This window comes from Hypanus sabinus, chromosome 20, assembly GCF_030144855.1.
Source record: "Hypanus sabinus isolate sHypSab1 chromosome 20, sHypSab1.hap1, whole genome shotgun sequence".
NCBI classification, from domain to species: domain Eukaryota; kingdom Metazoa; phylum Chordata; class Chondrichthyes; order Myliobatiformes; family Dasyatidae; genus Hypanus; species Hypanus sabinus.
This window is the reverse complement of record NC_082725.1, coordinates 24,124,929-24,141,500: the sequence shown is the minus strand read 5'-3', so window position 1 is coordinate 24,141,500 and position 16,572 is coordinate 24,124,929. Positions and strand designations below refer to the sequence as shown.

General features: G+C 40.8%; 1 long non-coding RNA gene across 1 annotated transcript in view; it reads right to left on the bottom strand.

The window, feature by feature from the left end:
* The window catches only part of LOC132378381 (uncharacterized), a 54,191-nt gene extending 39,506 nt beyond the window's left edge, over window positions 1–14,685 (bottom strand). Inside the window, exon 1 of the long non-coding RNA XR_009507013.1 lies at window positions 14,579–14,685. This is a non-coding gene — a long non-coding RNA (uncharacterized LOC132378381). The remainder of the gene's footprint in view (window positions 1–14,578) is intronic.
* Window positions 14,686–16,572: the final 1,887 nt, after the last annotated feature.

Below are 16,572 nucleotides of genomic sequence, written 5' to 3'. Positions count from 1 at the left end.
AGGCTGTGGACATTGGGGGGTGTATCGCCGGTTCTGGGGGGGGGTTATGTGGCGGCTCATTTCCTAGCGTATGCGAACCGACTCACAATTAGATAGCCTACGGGGGTTTGCGAGCACAGAGCTTTGGAGCCTCTTCGCCATGGGGGGCCGGTTGACAGAGGCTTAAAAGTGAGGCTGAAGTTTTCGAATAAAGTTTTTCCTTCGACTGCAGTTACCGACTCCGTGTCGTAATTTTAGCGCTGTTTGTAGCACACCGCTACAGTATGTTAATTTAAACTTAAATTAGAAGTTTTTTTTCTGTTTCTTAGTTTTATATGTTTTCCTGTCATGGGATGGCCGTATAAATATGCTGTACTGTATCTGTTCTATGATATGCTGTGCTGCTTTGTAAAATAAGAATAAATAATAACAATTTGAATTACAAAAAAAAACAACCATCTTTCCCCTATCCTGGAAACCTATCCTGTGAACTTTTTCTGAATTCCTTTCATCATGACTACATTCTTCCTCAAGTTAGGAGACATGTACACATTATTCCAGATGCATTCTCACCAGGGCCCCATATAATTAAAGCAAGATGCTTCCACTTCTGTACTCAAATCATGTTGAATTAATACTAGTTGCCTACCTAATTGCTTGCTGTATCTACGCGATCATTTTCAGTGATTTATGTACAAGGACACCCAAGTCTCTCTAAATGCCAAAACTTTTCAATCTCTCACCATTTATACACAATCCACAATGCTGATCTTTCTAGTTAAATGGATAACATTATATTTTCATATAATAACCTGTATAATAACCTATTATGTATTTTATATTTAATTATGGTGTCAAAAATATCATTCAACCCATTAAGTTTGTCTTCAGGAGTAATTCCATCACTATTTCCTAATAACTAAATTCTTTACTTCACCCCCCCCCCGCCAAAAATTTCACCTATCACCTTGTGCTTCTCCCTGTCTCCCCCCCCCCCCCCCGCCCACCTTTTAAATCTGCTCCTTATCTTTTTTTCTCCAGTTCTGCTGAAGGGTCTCAGCCCGAAACATCAATTGAATTTTTTTCAATAGATGATGCCTGGCCTGTTGAGATTTGTGTGGGTTGCCTGTGTAATTCTCTCTACCTTAAAAGGCAATAAACACCAAGACATTAAACACGTTTCAGAAGGAAGCTGATAAATATCTTGAAGTCAAAGGAATGATGGCACTGGGAAGAATGCAGCAACAAGTTACTGAAGTGCACGATCCGCCGTGATCACATTGACAGGTCGTGCCTACCTGGAGGCTGAGTGCTCTACCCCCAACTATTTCCTATGTCTCTATCTAATAGTTGGAATCCCAGCAACAGGCCCTGCAACAGCTTGCTAGTTACAACCTCACTATTATTGTTTTCTTTCTACACACTTCCTCTGTTACTCAGAATATTGCCTCTTATACTCTTTCTAATAAGCCTTTTTGCTTAATACCTCTGAAGGCCTGCTAAAAGGCCAAATACATTACATTAATGTGTTCACCTTTATCTCATCTGCAAGCTACATACTTAAAAAAAGCTCAAACAGTTTTATCAATCATGATTTCCCTTTCATAAATTCTTCTTGCCTTTGCCCAAACCTATCATTAATTCTTGAGTGTTATACTTCAACTTCCTTAAGAATAGGTATAAGCATTTTTTTCAGCCACTGTGTTTTCTCTCCCTTCTGATTACATTGTTGATTGAATGCAGAGTGAAACAGAAAATGACTACATAGATTCAAAGTGCATTTATTATCATCAAATATATAAACCATACAACCTTGAGTTTTGTTTGCCTAACAGGTAGTTACCAAGCAAGGAATCTGAAAGAACCCAATTAAAAAAAAGACCAATCCCCAGTGCCCAAAGAGAAAACAGAACAAAACAAATCATGCAAACAATAGAAGTGAGCAACATCAACAGCATTCCAAACCACATTGAATCCTTAGATCCAAATCACTGGAGCAGCTCGGAGTCGGCCCAAAGTCTTGGTATTCGGTTCATCATATTAGCAGAGCAAGTTGATGCAAATTTCGCAGGCATGAAGCATAGCAGCCAGCGGCAGTATGACAGTCTTAGCATTGCGGAGAGAGGATCCCCTAGGCTACCTGGGCTGGCATTTAAACTGTCTGAACCTCACACTAGGAAATCAGCTCCGCCATGGCAAATCACTCCAGTCCTAGATTTCATTGCCAGGGAAGCCGTTCTCAACCTCTCCAAAATGTCTCAGCACTTTGAGCAACCCAACCTCGCCCGACTCTCGACACCATGCCTTTCCAGTCCATCCAGGATGGTGTTTACATTGTCCGAAAAGGATATTGTACCACGCGTTAAGACCTGGGCCTCGCCACAGTGAATCGCTCTGGGTCTAACACATGCCACCCAGTGATTCACTTAGGACCTGGAGTCCTCTCCAGAAGAAGCTGTTCTCTACCTTGCCAAATTAGCTCTGTGCTTAGAGCAATCTACCCTCATGCCCAGGTAAGTTGAAAGGGCATGGTCCTCCGCTGTCCTGTCTAGTGAATGTAGAATGATTGAAAATGGATGAATTTTAACTCCTGCAGAGTTTTAATTTCCTGCAGAACAGGAAGTGCAGCGGACAATTTGTACACTGAAAGACCCCACCAAACAGAAAGTGTTGCCGCAACCTGCAAAACAAATGGATTATTGAGTCACATTCCTAATGCTGCAGTCATACCATAGTCTTCAGCCGTGAAGCTTGTCCTCATCACCGACACACAAAGAAGGTATTCAACCCTTAGAAGTGCTGTAGTGTCGAATCAAAGTAGTGATCATAGGCCTCAAAAGGACCGACTCATGGGAATAAACTGTGGAATTCTTTTCTATTGAAACTTGAAACGAGGCAGAAAAGGGGTCACAAATCAATTTCAGTCAGTTCACAGAAAAAGTAAGCACAGAACATGACTTCAGCTTAAGTGGCATTGCCAGAAGAAGGGTTACAAGTTCAAAAAGTGAAATGCAGAATACCAGGCAGGTAATCAGCACTGATTTATAAGCCAAAAACACAGGGAATAAATTCCAAAAATTTGTATTTCTCCTGTGCCTTTAACCACAAACATTCCACAGCAGTATTTTCAAAGAATATTTCTTTCAAGCCACTTACCCGAACAGGTGATCAAAAACATAACCAAAGGATTGGGGGCATCTTAAAGGAGGTGAGAAAGATAGAGGTGGAACAGTCTAGGGAGGGAATTCTGGCATTCCAAGGGGTGATTAAAATCAGTGAAGTATGAGAAAGCAGAAATGAAAAACCATACAGATCTGTGAATGCTGTAGAGTGTGAGCAGTTAAAAGAGAAAGTGGGCTGTGGAGTCAATGTCAGAGTGGAGATACGATCAAAACGAGAGTCAGGTAATGGAGGTTAGCACAGTGGTAATGGGTGAATGGGACTCAATATGAGTCAGATATGACAGCAGAGTTTTAATGAGCTCAGGTTTATCAAGGCTGGAAGGCAGGAATTTATCCAGGAGTGCGCTGGAATAGCAAAGCTGATTACTTATGAGAGATTTGAATGAAGAAAATAACCAGAATTATCTTAATGTAGTTCACCATCCACACTTATGTTTTGATCTTATTTGAAGTAAAAGAATTAAATGCATAAAATCTATACACGCAGTGATCACTTTATTAGGTACATCTGTATGCCTGCTCATTAATGCATATACCTAATCAGTCAATTACGTGGCAGCAATGCAATGCATGAAAGCATGGCGACATGGTCAAGAGGTTCAATTGTTGTTCAGACCAAACATTAGAATGGGGAAGAAATGCGACTTAAGTGACTTTGACTGTGGAATGAATGTTGGTGCCAGGAGGGGTGGTCTGAGTATCACAGAAATTGCTGATCTCCTTGCGATTTTCGTGCACAACACTCTTCGGGGTTTCGAGCGAATAGTGCGATAAACAAAAAAAAAAAATCCATTGAGCTGAGTTATGCGGGCAATAATGCCTTGCTAATGAGGAGAATGGTCAGATTGGTTCAAGCTGACAGGAAGGCGACAGTAACTCAAGTAACCACGCATTACAATAGTGGTGTGCAGAGGCGCACCTCTGAAGACACAACATGTCTAACATTGAAGTGGGTGGGCTACAGCAACAGAAGATCATGAACATATACTGAATGGCCACTTTATAGGGTATGGGAGGTACCTAATAAAATGGCCACTGTGTATAAATACATATAGTAAATATATAAATAATAGAAATTCTCCCTACAGCTTTCATAGAATGTTTGGTAATATCATTATAGTCCATTGTGAGATTTCAATCTTTGAATATAAATTTTTAATTTTTTGGAAATTATTGAAGGTTGCTTCCTAGATCTCATTACAAGAAACTTGTCAAAGTCTCTCTTGCATTAATTTTGAAATGTGAAGTCAGCAGACTGACCAGCTGCCTTCGCAGAATGTTAGCTCACTAAGTCAGAGTGACATTACAAAGTTAATGGAAAAAAATATCAAGGCCATACAGACTTAGGCAGTACGAAACCAATTAGAGACCAGAGGATATACTTTGATGTTGTATAAAAGGAGCTTACAGAGTAATATAGGTGTAATCAAGTTACTGTTCTTGGGTCAACTCAGCTGTGCTTTGAAGAATACAAGAGGCAGAACCAGTATTGATATAAAAAAAATCTGGACCATTACATAAAGTATTAATGCATACAAAACGATAGGCTAAGAAGTGAGGTTAAACCAAATGGTTCTTTTTTTTTTGGCCAGCATTGACCCAATAGACTGAAGGGCTTCTTTCTGTGCCTAGAATTTGGTGACTCAATGATTTACGGATTACATGCATCCAAGAAGAAGCCGAGGATCTACTTGCTCTGGCAAACAAACCACAGCTGGCCTGTTTAATGCAAGCTCGCATTGTCACATCTGATGACTCCTATTTTACTCTCAGAGTTCAAAGATCAAAGTAAATTTATTACCTAAGCAAGTATATGTCACCATATATAACCTTGGACTCCTTTTCTTGTGACCAGTAACAGTAAATACAAGAAACATCAACAGAATAAATGAAAGACCCTACCCAACAGGGCAGGCAACAGCCATCATGCAAATACAAAAAGAAAGGGAATAAATAAATATTGAGGACATAAGATGAAGAGTCCTTGGAAGTGAAACTAATTCAGTGATGAGCCTTAAAGTTGAGTGAACTAGAGCGTAGCAGATTGAGAGGCGATTTGATAAAGGTATACAAAGTTATGAGTGGTATAGATAAGGTAAATATAAGCAGGCTTTTTCCACTGAGGCTGGGTGAGACTACAACCGGAGATCATGAGTTAAGGGTGAAAGGTGAGAAGTTTAAGGGGAACGTGAGAGGAAGCATCTTCACTCAGAGGATCGTGAATGTATGAAATGAGCTGCCAGCACAAGTGATATATGTGAGCTCGTTTTCAACATTTAAGAGAAGTTTGGATAGAATCTAGTAAAAATAATTCACCCGCCTTTGAAGTTTTACAACATTGAATCACAGTGTATTTAATTTGGCTTTTTTTGACACTGATCAACAGAAAAAGACTCTGTTGTGTCAAAGTGAAAACAGATCTCTACAAAGTGATCTAAATTAATTACAAATGCAAAACACAAAATAATTGATTGCACTAGTATTCACCCCCTTCAAATCAGTACTTAGTAGATGCACCTTTGGTAGCAATTACAGCCTTGAGTCCATGTGGATAGGTCTCTATCAGTTTCGCACATCTGGACAATGCCTTTTTTTGCCATTCTTCTTTACAAAACTGCTCAAGCTCTGTCAGATTGCATGCTGATCATGACTGAACAGCCCTTTTCAAGTCCAGTCACAAATTCTCAATTGGACTGAAGTCTGGACTGACTTGGAAACTCCAAGACATTATTAATATGTTGGTTTTTAAGCTAGTCCTGTGTAGCTTTGGCTTTATGCTTGGGATCATTGTCTTGCTGGAAATCAAATCTTCTCCCAAGTCGCGGTTCTCTTGCAGACTGCATCAGGTTTTCCTCCAGGATTTCCCTGAACCTTGCTGCATCCATTTTACCCTCTACCTTCACAAGCCTTCCAGGGCCTGCTGCAGTGAAGCATCCCAACAGCATGATGCAGCCATCACCATGCTTCACGGTAGGGATGGCTTGTCTTTGATGATGTACGGTGTTTGGCTTATGTAAAACATAACCTTTAGTCTGATGACCAAAAAGCTTAATTTTGGGTTCACCAGACCATAGAACCTTCTTCCAGCTGACATCAGAGTCTCCCATATGCTTTCTGACAAACTAGCTGAGGCTTCACGTGAGTTTTTTTCAACAGTGGCTTTCTCTTTGCCACTCTCTCATAAAACTGTGACCTATGAAACACCCAGGTAACCCATTTCAGCCACTGAAGATTTTAACTCCTCCAGAGTTGTCATAGGTCTCTTAGTGGCCTCCCTCGCTTGACCCCTTCTTACACACTCACTCAGTTTTTGAGAGCAGCTTGCTCTAGGCAGATTTACAGATGTGCCATATTCTTTTAATTTCATGATGAGTGACTTAACTGTACTCCAAGGGATATTCAGTGACTTGGAAATTCTCTTGTATTCATCTCCTGACTTAAGTTTTTCAATAACCTTTTCACAGAGTTGCTTGGAGTGTTTCTTTCTCTTCATTGTGTAGGTTTTTGCCAGGGTACTGACCCTCCAGCAGTTGGACCTTCCAGATACAGGTGTATTTTTACTAGAATCAATTGAAACACCTTGACTGCACACAGGTCTCCAAAAACAGATCTCTGTTTAACAAATTATGTGATTTCTAAAACCAACTGGCTGCACTAGTGATGATTTGGTGTGTAATATAAAAGGGAAGTGAATACATATGCAATCAATTATTTTGTGTTTTATTATTTTGTGTAATTAATTTAGATCACTTTGTTGAGGACTGTTTTCACTTTGACACTAAACAGTCTTTTTCTGTTGATCACAGTCAAAAAAGCCAAATTAAATCCTCTGTGATTTAATGCTGTAAAACAATAAAACAGGAAAACTTCCAGGGAGGTGGTGTGGAGTGAATACTTTTTATAGGCACTGGACATGGATAGGAGGGATATGGAGGGCTACGGTCCTGGTGCAGGTCGATGGGAGTAAGTAGTTTAAATGGTTTTGCCATGGACTAGATGCGCCAAAGAGCCCGTTTCTGTGCCATACATCTCTGACCCTCTGACAACTAAAAATTTTATGAACTTCTATAGGCACACATTGGAGAGTTTCCTAACTAGTTGTTTCACAGTTTGGTATCGAAACACCAATGCCCAGGTATGAAACGTTTTACAGAAGCTGCTGGATACAGCCCAGTACATCACAGGGAAAGCCTCCCCTCCACTGAGCACAATCACATAGAACACTGCCACAAGAAAGCAGTATCCAACATCAAGAACCCCTACTATCCAGGCCATGCTCTCTTCTCACTATTACCATCAGGCAGGAGGTACAGGAACCTTGGGTCCCACACCACCAATTCCAGTAGCAGTTATTACCCTACAACCATCAGGCTCCAGAACCATCATGGCTAATTTCAATCACCATGACTTTGAACTGGTTACACCACCTCTAACCTCAACTTTCAAGTACTGTACAACTCCTGTTCTCATTACTATTTATTCTTTATATTTGCAAAATTCATCTTCATTTGCACATTTATTGCTTGTCATTCTTTGTTTATGTATAGTTTTTTATATATTCTATTATATTTCTTTATTTTTCTGTAAATTCTTGGAAGAAAATGAGTCTCAGAGTAGTATATGGTGACTTATACAGTATATACTTTGGTAATAGATTTACTTTGAAATACTTTGGTAAAAAGAGGTGAGTTTTTACAATAGTACGGAAATTTCACAGTTAATGTAATCGGACAGATTTTTAAAAACATTCCAGGTTATATGGTTACTTTAAATTCCCCGCTGCCATGGCAGGGTTGAATTCATGTTTTGAATTATGCCTTTTGCTTTGAGGTCTATAATTTCAATATTATGGTACCACACCCAATAAACCCTGTACCATACATCCAGAGGCCAGCAGTTGCCTGGGAGATTGAGCAGGTTCGCTTTCATGCAGCTGAAGTCAAAGAGCAAACATAAAAAGGAATTTTTATCAAACAAGATTCAATTACTATTTGATTGCAGTGAGCTTTTCCTTAGTTTTTTTTGACATTCTCTGGTGCTTATTTTCAATGGCAGGAATGTTAAATTTTGCACATCATTACTAATGGCTAGAGGGAATAGAAACTGACAGGGTAAAGATAAAAGCTGTAATTGATTTGCATCACATTCAGAGCCTCAACACTGATTTGTGCAACATTTAGTACAGATATAGCCCTGCAAGTAATACACTTCAGGTCAAAGGATTTGGGTTTATGTTGCTTCCAGTGACCCAAAGATTTTTAAAAAATTGAAACACAAGAGATTCTGCAGATGCTGGAAATCCAGAGCAATGCATACAAAATGCTGGAGGATCGTGGCAGGTCAGGTGGCATCTACAGAATAAGTAACAGTCAACATTTTGGGCTGAGGTTTTATCAGGAATGGAAAGGAAGGGGGAATGTGCCAGAATAGCAGGGTGTGGGGAAGGGGAAGGAGAGCAAGCTAGAAGGTAATAGGTGAAGTCAGGTGGGTAGGGGTGAAGGGATAAAGAAGCTGGGAGGTGATAGGCAGAAAACACAAAGGACTGGAGAAGAAGGAATCTGATAGGAAAGGAGAGTGGACCATGGGAGAATGAGAAGGAGGAGAAGCAAGAGGGAAGGTGATAGGCAGGTGAGGAGAAGAGATAAGACACCAGAGAGAGGAAATGAAGAAGAGGAAAGGGAGAGGGGAAAAATTTACCAGAAGTTGGAGAAACTCAATGTTCATGCTATCAGGTTGGATATCTACCTAGATGGAATTCATGCCATCAGGTTAGAAGCTACCTAGATCTAGAACAGTTGTAGATGAGTGTGTCCCCTGATGTACCATCAATAACTCTCGGAGACGGGAGGCGAACGATAGGCTTTTATTAGCTGCAAGTGACCACAATTAGTAGCAAGAGACCACCACACAACATCCTGGAGACTGAGGGAGGAGCAGTGCCTCCAATCGCCTTTATACTGGGGTCTGTGGGAGGAGCCACAGGAGCAGTCAGCAGAGGGGCATGTCCAGACAGGTATATGTAGTTCACCACATCCAGATGCCCTGGATGAGCCATGAAATCTGCAGACTGCTGAGGAATAGATCAGTGGCATTCAAGTTTGGTGACCAAAAAAGGAGGTCCAGGTACAATCTCCGGAAAGCCTTCTCACAGGTGACGTGGCAATTATAGACTAAACTTGAAACTATGAACGATGCTTACTAGTTGTGTCAGGGATTGAATGCTATCACCTCTTATAAAGTGAAACCTAGCAACACAGGTGTCAACAAGGATTCACTCCCAGATGAGCTCACTTTGACCATCTAAAGCATGGAGGAAATTTCCCAAAATCCCACATCTCCTGATGAACCTGTGATTTCGCTCTCTGAGGCTGATGTGAGAACATCCTTTCGGAGGGTGAACCCATGAAAAGCATCTGGCCCAGACATGTTATCTTGCCAAGTACTAACGACCTGTGCTGCTCAATTGGCTGGAGTGCTCACCAGTATTTTTAATCTCTTGCTTCAGCAGTCAAAGATAACCATCTGCTTCAAGCAGGCTTCAATTATACCAGTGCCTAAGAGAAACGTGGTAACCTGCCTCAATGACTATCATCCAGTTGCACTTAAAATCCACTGAGATGAAGTGCTATGAGAGGTTGGTGATGAAACATATCAACTCCAGTCTGTGAAGAGATTTGGATCTGCTCCATTTTGCCTACTGGCGCAATGGGTCCTCCACAGATGCTATTTCATTGGCTGTTCACTCGACCCTGGAATACTTAGACTGCCAAGATGCATGCATCAAGATGCTCTTTATTGACTACAGCTTGGAGTTCAATACCATCAACCTCACAAAACCAATTAATAATCTTCAAGCCCTTGGCCTCAATATCTCCTTGTTCAATTAGATCCTCAATTTCTTCATTTGCAGACCCAAGTCAGATAGAATTGGCAACAACATCTCCTCCACAATCTGCATCAGCACAGGTTTACTAAAAGGCTCTGTGCTTAGTTCTCTACTTTACTTGCTTTACATGAACAGTGCCTATAAAAAGTATTCAGCCCCCCCCCCCACTCCCTTGGAAGTTTTCATGTTTTATTGTTTTACAACATTGAATCACAGTGGACTTAATTTGGCTTTTTTGACACTGATCAACAAAGAAAGACTCTTCCATGTCAAAGTGAAAACAGATCTCTACAAAGTGATCTAATTTAATTACAAATAGAAAATACAAAATAGTTGATTGTATAAGTATTCACCTCCTTTAATAAAACACATCAAATAATCACTGGTGCAGCCAATTGGTTTTAATAAGTCACATAAATAGTTAAATGAAGATCTATATTTGGAGACCTGTATGCAGTCGAGGTGTTTCAATTGATTGTAGTAAAAATTGAATTGAATTGAATTGACTTTATTTTGTGACATCCTTCACATACATGAGGAGGAAAAATCTTTACATTACATCTCCTTCTAAATCTGCAATGTGCAATTTCAGAATCAGATTTAGAATCAGGTTTATTATCACTGACATGTGCTGTGAAATTTGTTAACTTAGCAGCAGCAGTTCAATGCAATACATAATCTAGAAGAAAAAATAAAATAATAATAATAATATATATGTAAGTAAATTAACTACAGTATAAGCATATTAATTAGATCAAAATAGTACAAAAACAGAAATAATATACATTAAAAAAGTGAGGTAGTGTTCACGAGTTCAGTGTTCATTTAGGAATTGGATGGTAGAGGGGAAGTAGTTATTGCTGAATCGCTGAGTGTGTGCCTTCAGACTTCTGCACCTCGTACGGGATAGTAACAATGAGAAAAGGACATGCCCTGGGTGCAGGAAGTCCTTAATAATGGACACCATTCTGGGACACCAGTCCTTAAAGATATCCTGGGTACTTTGTAGGCTGGTACCTAAGATGGAGCCAACAATCCTCTGCAGCTTCCTTCAGTCCTGTGCATTAGCCCCCTCCCCCCACACCCTCTCCATACCAGACAGAGATGCAGCCTGTCAGAATGTTCTCCACAGTACATCTGTAGAAGTTTTTTAGTGTATTTGTTGTCGTACCAAATCTCTTCAAATTCCTATATTTTGAATATAGTTGCTGTCTTGCCTTCTTTATAGCTGCATTGATACATTGGGACCAGATTAGGTCCTCAAAGATTTTGACACCCAAGAATTTGAAACTGCTCACTCTCCCCACGTCTGATCCCTCTGTGAGGATTGGTGTGTGTTCCTTCATTTTACCCTTCCTGAAGTCCACAATCAGCTCTTTTGTCTTACTGACTTTGAGTGCCAGGTTGTTACTGTGGCACCATTCCACTAGGTGGCATATTTCACTTCTTTACGCCCTCTCGTCACCATCTGAGATTCTACCAACAATGGTTGTATCATCAGCAAATTTATAAATGGTATTTGAGCTATGCCTAGCCACACAGTCATGTGTATATAGAGAGTAGAGCAGTGGGCTAAGCACACACCCCTGAGGTGCACTAGTGTTGATCATCAGTGAGGAGGATATGTTATCACCAATCCACACAGATTGTGGTCTTCTGATGAACAGCATCGACTATAGTCATTTGAAGTAAATTATAGTAATTTTTAATAAACAGTATGTACAACAGGACAATCAATATAGCATAGAGTACAATGCTATCAGTGTGAATTAATCAGCCAGATGGTCTGTTGGAAGAAGCTGTCCTGGAGCCTGTTGGTTCTAGCTTTTATGCTGTGGTACTGTTTCCTGGATGGTAGCAGCTGGAATAGTTTGTGGTTGGGGTGACTCAGATCCCCAATGATCCTTCGGGCCCTTTTCAATGCATCTATCTCTGTAAGTGCCCTGAATAGCGGGAAGTTCACATCTACAGGTGTGCTGGGCTGTCCGCATGACTCTCTATAGAGTCCTGCGCTTGAGGGAGGTACAGTTCCCATACCAGGCAGTGATTAAGGGAGGTATGGTTCCCATACCAGGACTTATGCCAAACTTCTTCAACCATCTGAGGTGAAAGAGGTGCTGTTGTGCTTTTTTGACCACACAGCTGGTGTGTACAGACCACGTGAGATCCTCGGTGACGTGTTTGCCGAGGAACTTAAAGCTGTTCACCCTCTCACCCCAGATTCATTGATGCCAATAGGGATTAGCCTATCTCTATTCCTGCTGTAGTCCACAAGCAGCTCCTTTGTTTTTACGACATTGAGTGAGAGGTTGTTTCCTTGATATCACTGTGCCAGGAAGATGACTTCTTCTCTCTAGGCAGCCTCATTATTATTTGAGATAATACCAATCAATGTAACGTTTGTAGTTGGAAGGTCAACTGCTGGTGAGTCAGTATCCTTGCAAAATCTACACCATGAAGACAAAAGAAAACTCCAAGCTCATCTGCAGAAAGGTTATTGAAAAGCACGAGTCAGGAGATGGATAGAAGAAAATTTCCAAGTCGCTGAATACCACTTGGAGTACAGTTAAGTCTATCTTCAAGAAATGGAAAGAATATGGCACAGCTGTAAATCTGACTGGAGCAAGTCATCCTCAAAAACTGAGTGAGCATGCAAGAAAGGGTCTAGTGAGCATGGCCACCAAGAGACCTGTGACAGCTGTGGAGGAGTTACAAGCTTCAGTGGCTGAGACAGGAGAGACTGCGCATAGAACACCTGTTGCCTGACTGGTTCACCAGTCGCAGATTTATGGAACGGTGGCAAAGAGAAAGACACTGTTGAAAAAACACACATGAAATCTTGGTTGGACTTTGCCAGTAGGCATGTGGGAGACTCTGAAGTCAGCTGGAAGAAGGTTCTATGGCCTGATGAAACCAAAATTGAGCTTTTTGGTCAACGAACTAATTGCTATGTTTGACATAAGCCAGACATCACATATCATCAAAAACTCACCATCCCTATCATGAAACATTGCAGTGGCTGCGTTATGCATTGGGGATGCTTCACTGCAGCAGGCCCTGAGGACTTGTGAAAGTAGAGGGTAAAATGAATGCAGCAAAATACAGGGAAGTCCTGGAGGGAAACGTTATGCAGTCTGCAGGAGAACTGCAGCTTAGGGGAAAGCTTGTTTTCCAGCAAGACAATGACCCCCAAACATAAAGCCAAAGCTACACAGGAATGGCTTAAAAACAACAAGTTAATGTCCTGCAGTTGCCAAGTCAGTCCAGGCCTCAGTTCAATTGAGAATTTGTGGCTGGACTTGAAAAGGGCTGTTCACTCATGATCCCCATGCAGTCTGACAGAGCTTGAGTAGCTTTGTAAAGAAGAATGGGGAAAATTGCGGTGTCCTGTTGTGCAAAGTTGATAGAGACCTATCCACAGAGATTCAAGGCTGTAATTGTTTCCAAAGGTGCATCTATTAAATACCGATTTGAAGGGTGTGAGTGATTATGCAATCAATTATTTTGTGTTTAATAATTTTCATAAATTTAGACCAATTTATAGAACTTTGTTTTTGCTTTGATACAAAGGAGTTTGTTCTGTTGATCAGTATCAAAAACCCAAATTACATGCATTGTGATTCATTGTTGAAAAACAATAAAGCATGAAGTCTTCCAATCAGGGTGAATACGTTTTAAAGGCACTGTATGACAGTGTGGTTAAACACAGCTTCAATGCCATATTCAGCTTTGCTAAAGACACCACTGTCATAGGCTGAATCAAAGGTGGTGTCAAATCAGCATAGAGGAGGGACATTAAAAAAATTTTCAGAATCAGAATTGGGTTTATTATCACTTTCATGAAATTTCTTAACTTAGCAGCAGCAGTTCAATGCAATACATAATATAGAAGAAAAATAAATAATTCAATCAATCAATTACAGTATGTGTATATTGGAAAAAATTAAAAACCATACAAAACAGAAATAATATATAAAAATAATAATAGAAGTAATATAAAAATGTGAGGTAGTGTTCATGGGTTCAATGTCCATTTAGACATAGGATGGCAGAAGAGAAGAAGCTGTTCCTGAATCATTCAGTGTATGCCTTCAGGCTTCTGTATGTTCTACCTGATGGTAACAATGAGAAAAGTCATGCCCTGGGTGCAGGATGTCCTTAATAATGGACACTGTGTTCTGAGACACTGCTCCTTGAAGATGTCCTGGGTACCTTGTAGTCTAGTACCACAGATGGAGTCAACTAAATTTATGACCCTCTGCAGTTTCTTTCGGTCCTGTGAATTAGCCTCTCTCCCATACCAGACGGTGATGCAGCCTGTCAGAATGCTCTCCCCAGTACACCTATAGAAGTTTTTGAGTGTTTTTCTTGATATATCAAATCTCTTCAACTCCTAATGAAGTTTTAATCACTGCCTTGCCTTTTTTTATAACTACCTCGATATGTTGGGACCAGATTAGGTCCTCAGAGATCTTGATATCCAGGTATTTGAAACTGCTCACACCCTCCACTTCTGATCCCTTTGTCTTACCCTTCCTGAAGTCCACAATCAACTCCTTTGTCTTACTGATGTTGAGTGCCAGGTTGTTGCTTTGACACCACTCCACCAGTTGGTATATCTCTCTCCTATACGATCTCTCATCGCCACCTGAGAGTCTACCAACAATGGTTCTATTGTCAATAAATTACTAGATGGTATTTGAGCTATGCCTAGCCACACAGTCATGGGTACAGAGAGAGTAGAGCAGTGGCTAATCACTCACCCTTATAGTGCACCAGTGTTGATCATTAGCGAGGAAGAGATATTATCACCAATCTGCACAGATTGTGTTCTTCTGGTTAGGAAGTCAAGGATCCAGTTGTGGAGTTGTGCAGGGAGGTACAGAGGCCCAGGTTCTCTAGCCTATCAATCACGATTGTGGGAATGATGGTATTAAATGCTGAGTTATAGTCTTGAACAGCTTTCTGACATAGGTTTTCCAGGTGGTCTAAGGCTGTGAGAAGAGCCATTGAGATTGCATCTGCCATTGACCTATTGTGGCGATACACAAATTGCAATGGGTCCAGGTCCTTGCTGAGGCAAGAGTTCAGTCTAGTCACAACCAACCTCTCAAAGCATTTCATCACTGTAGATGTGAGTGCTACTGGGCAATAATCATTAAGGCAGCTCACATTATTCTTCTTAGAGAATGATATAATTGTTTCCTTTTTGAAGCAAGTGGGGACTTCCCCCTGTAGCAGTCAGAGGTTGAAAATGTCCCTGAATACTCCCACCAGTTGGCTGTCACAAGTTTTCAGAACCTTACCAGGTACTCCATCAGGGTCTTTCATCTTGCGAGGGATCACCCTCTTTAAAGACAGCCTAACACCGGCCTCAGGGACGAAGATCAGATCACAGGGTCATCAGGTGCAGCAGGGATCTTCACAGCTATAGTTGTGTTCTCCCTTTCAAAGCGGGCATAGAAGGCGTTGAGTTCATCTGGTAGTGAAGCATCACTGCCATTCCTGCTATTGGGTTTTGTCTGAGTGGTGCCACAACAACACACATTTACTCAATGTCAGCAAGACCAGGGAGCTGATTATTGACTTCAGGAGGAGGAAAACTAAGCCCAAGCACCAGAGGTGGAGAGGGTCATCAATTTTAAATTCTTCAGTGATATCATTTTGGAGGATCTGTCCTAGTTGCAGCATGTAAATGCAATTATGAAAAAAGTGAGGCAGTGCCTCTACTTTCATAGAAGTTTGTGAAGATTTGGCATAACTTCTAAAGCTTCGACACACTTCTATGGATGTGAGGTGGAATGTCTATTTCCATGTCGCGTCACAGACTGATATGGCAACACCTATACCCTTGAATGGAAAATCCTACAAGAAGTAATGACACAGCCTAGTCCACCACAGCTAAAGTCCTCCACACAACATTGACATGGACCCACACCACCATTTTCAAGATCAGTTATTGCCCCTGAACCATCAGGCTCTTGAACCAGAGGGGATAACTTCACTCGTTCTATCACTGAACTGTTCTCACAATTTATAGACTCACTTACAAGTACTCTTCATCTCATGTTTTCAATATTGATCACTTATTTATTTATTACAATTAGTATTTTTTAAATTTTGTACTCGCACAGTTTGTTGTCCTTTGCACGCTGCTTGTAATCTGAGCAGCCTTTCATGATTCTACTGTGTTTCTTGTTTTTACTGTTTATGCTGGGAAGAAAACAAATCTTTGCATTGTATATGGTACTTAGATATTAAATTTACATTTGAACTTTGAACTTTGATGGATGCTGCCTTCTTGAAGCATTATCATTTGAAGGATGCCTTTGACATTGGGAAGACCAGTGCCCATGGTGAAACTGGCCAAGTTTGCAACCCTCTGCAGCTTTTTTTGATCCTGTACATTGACACCTCCAGTGATGCAACCAGTCAGAAACTTTTTAGTGGTACATTAGTAGAAACTTAATAGTCTCTGTGGTGACGTCCCAAATCTCTTCACATGCCTAGTGAAATATAAAACTA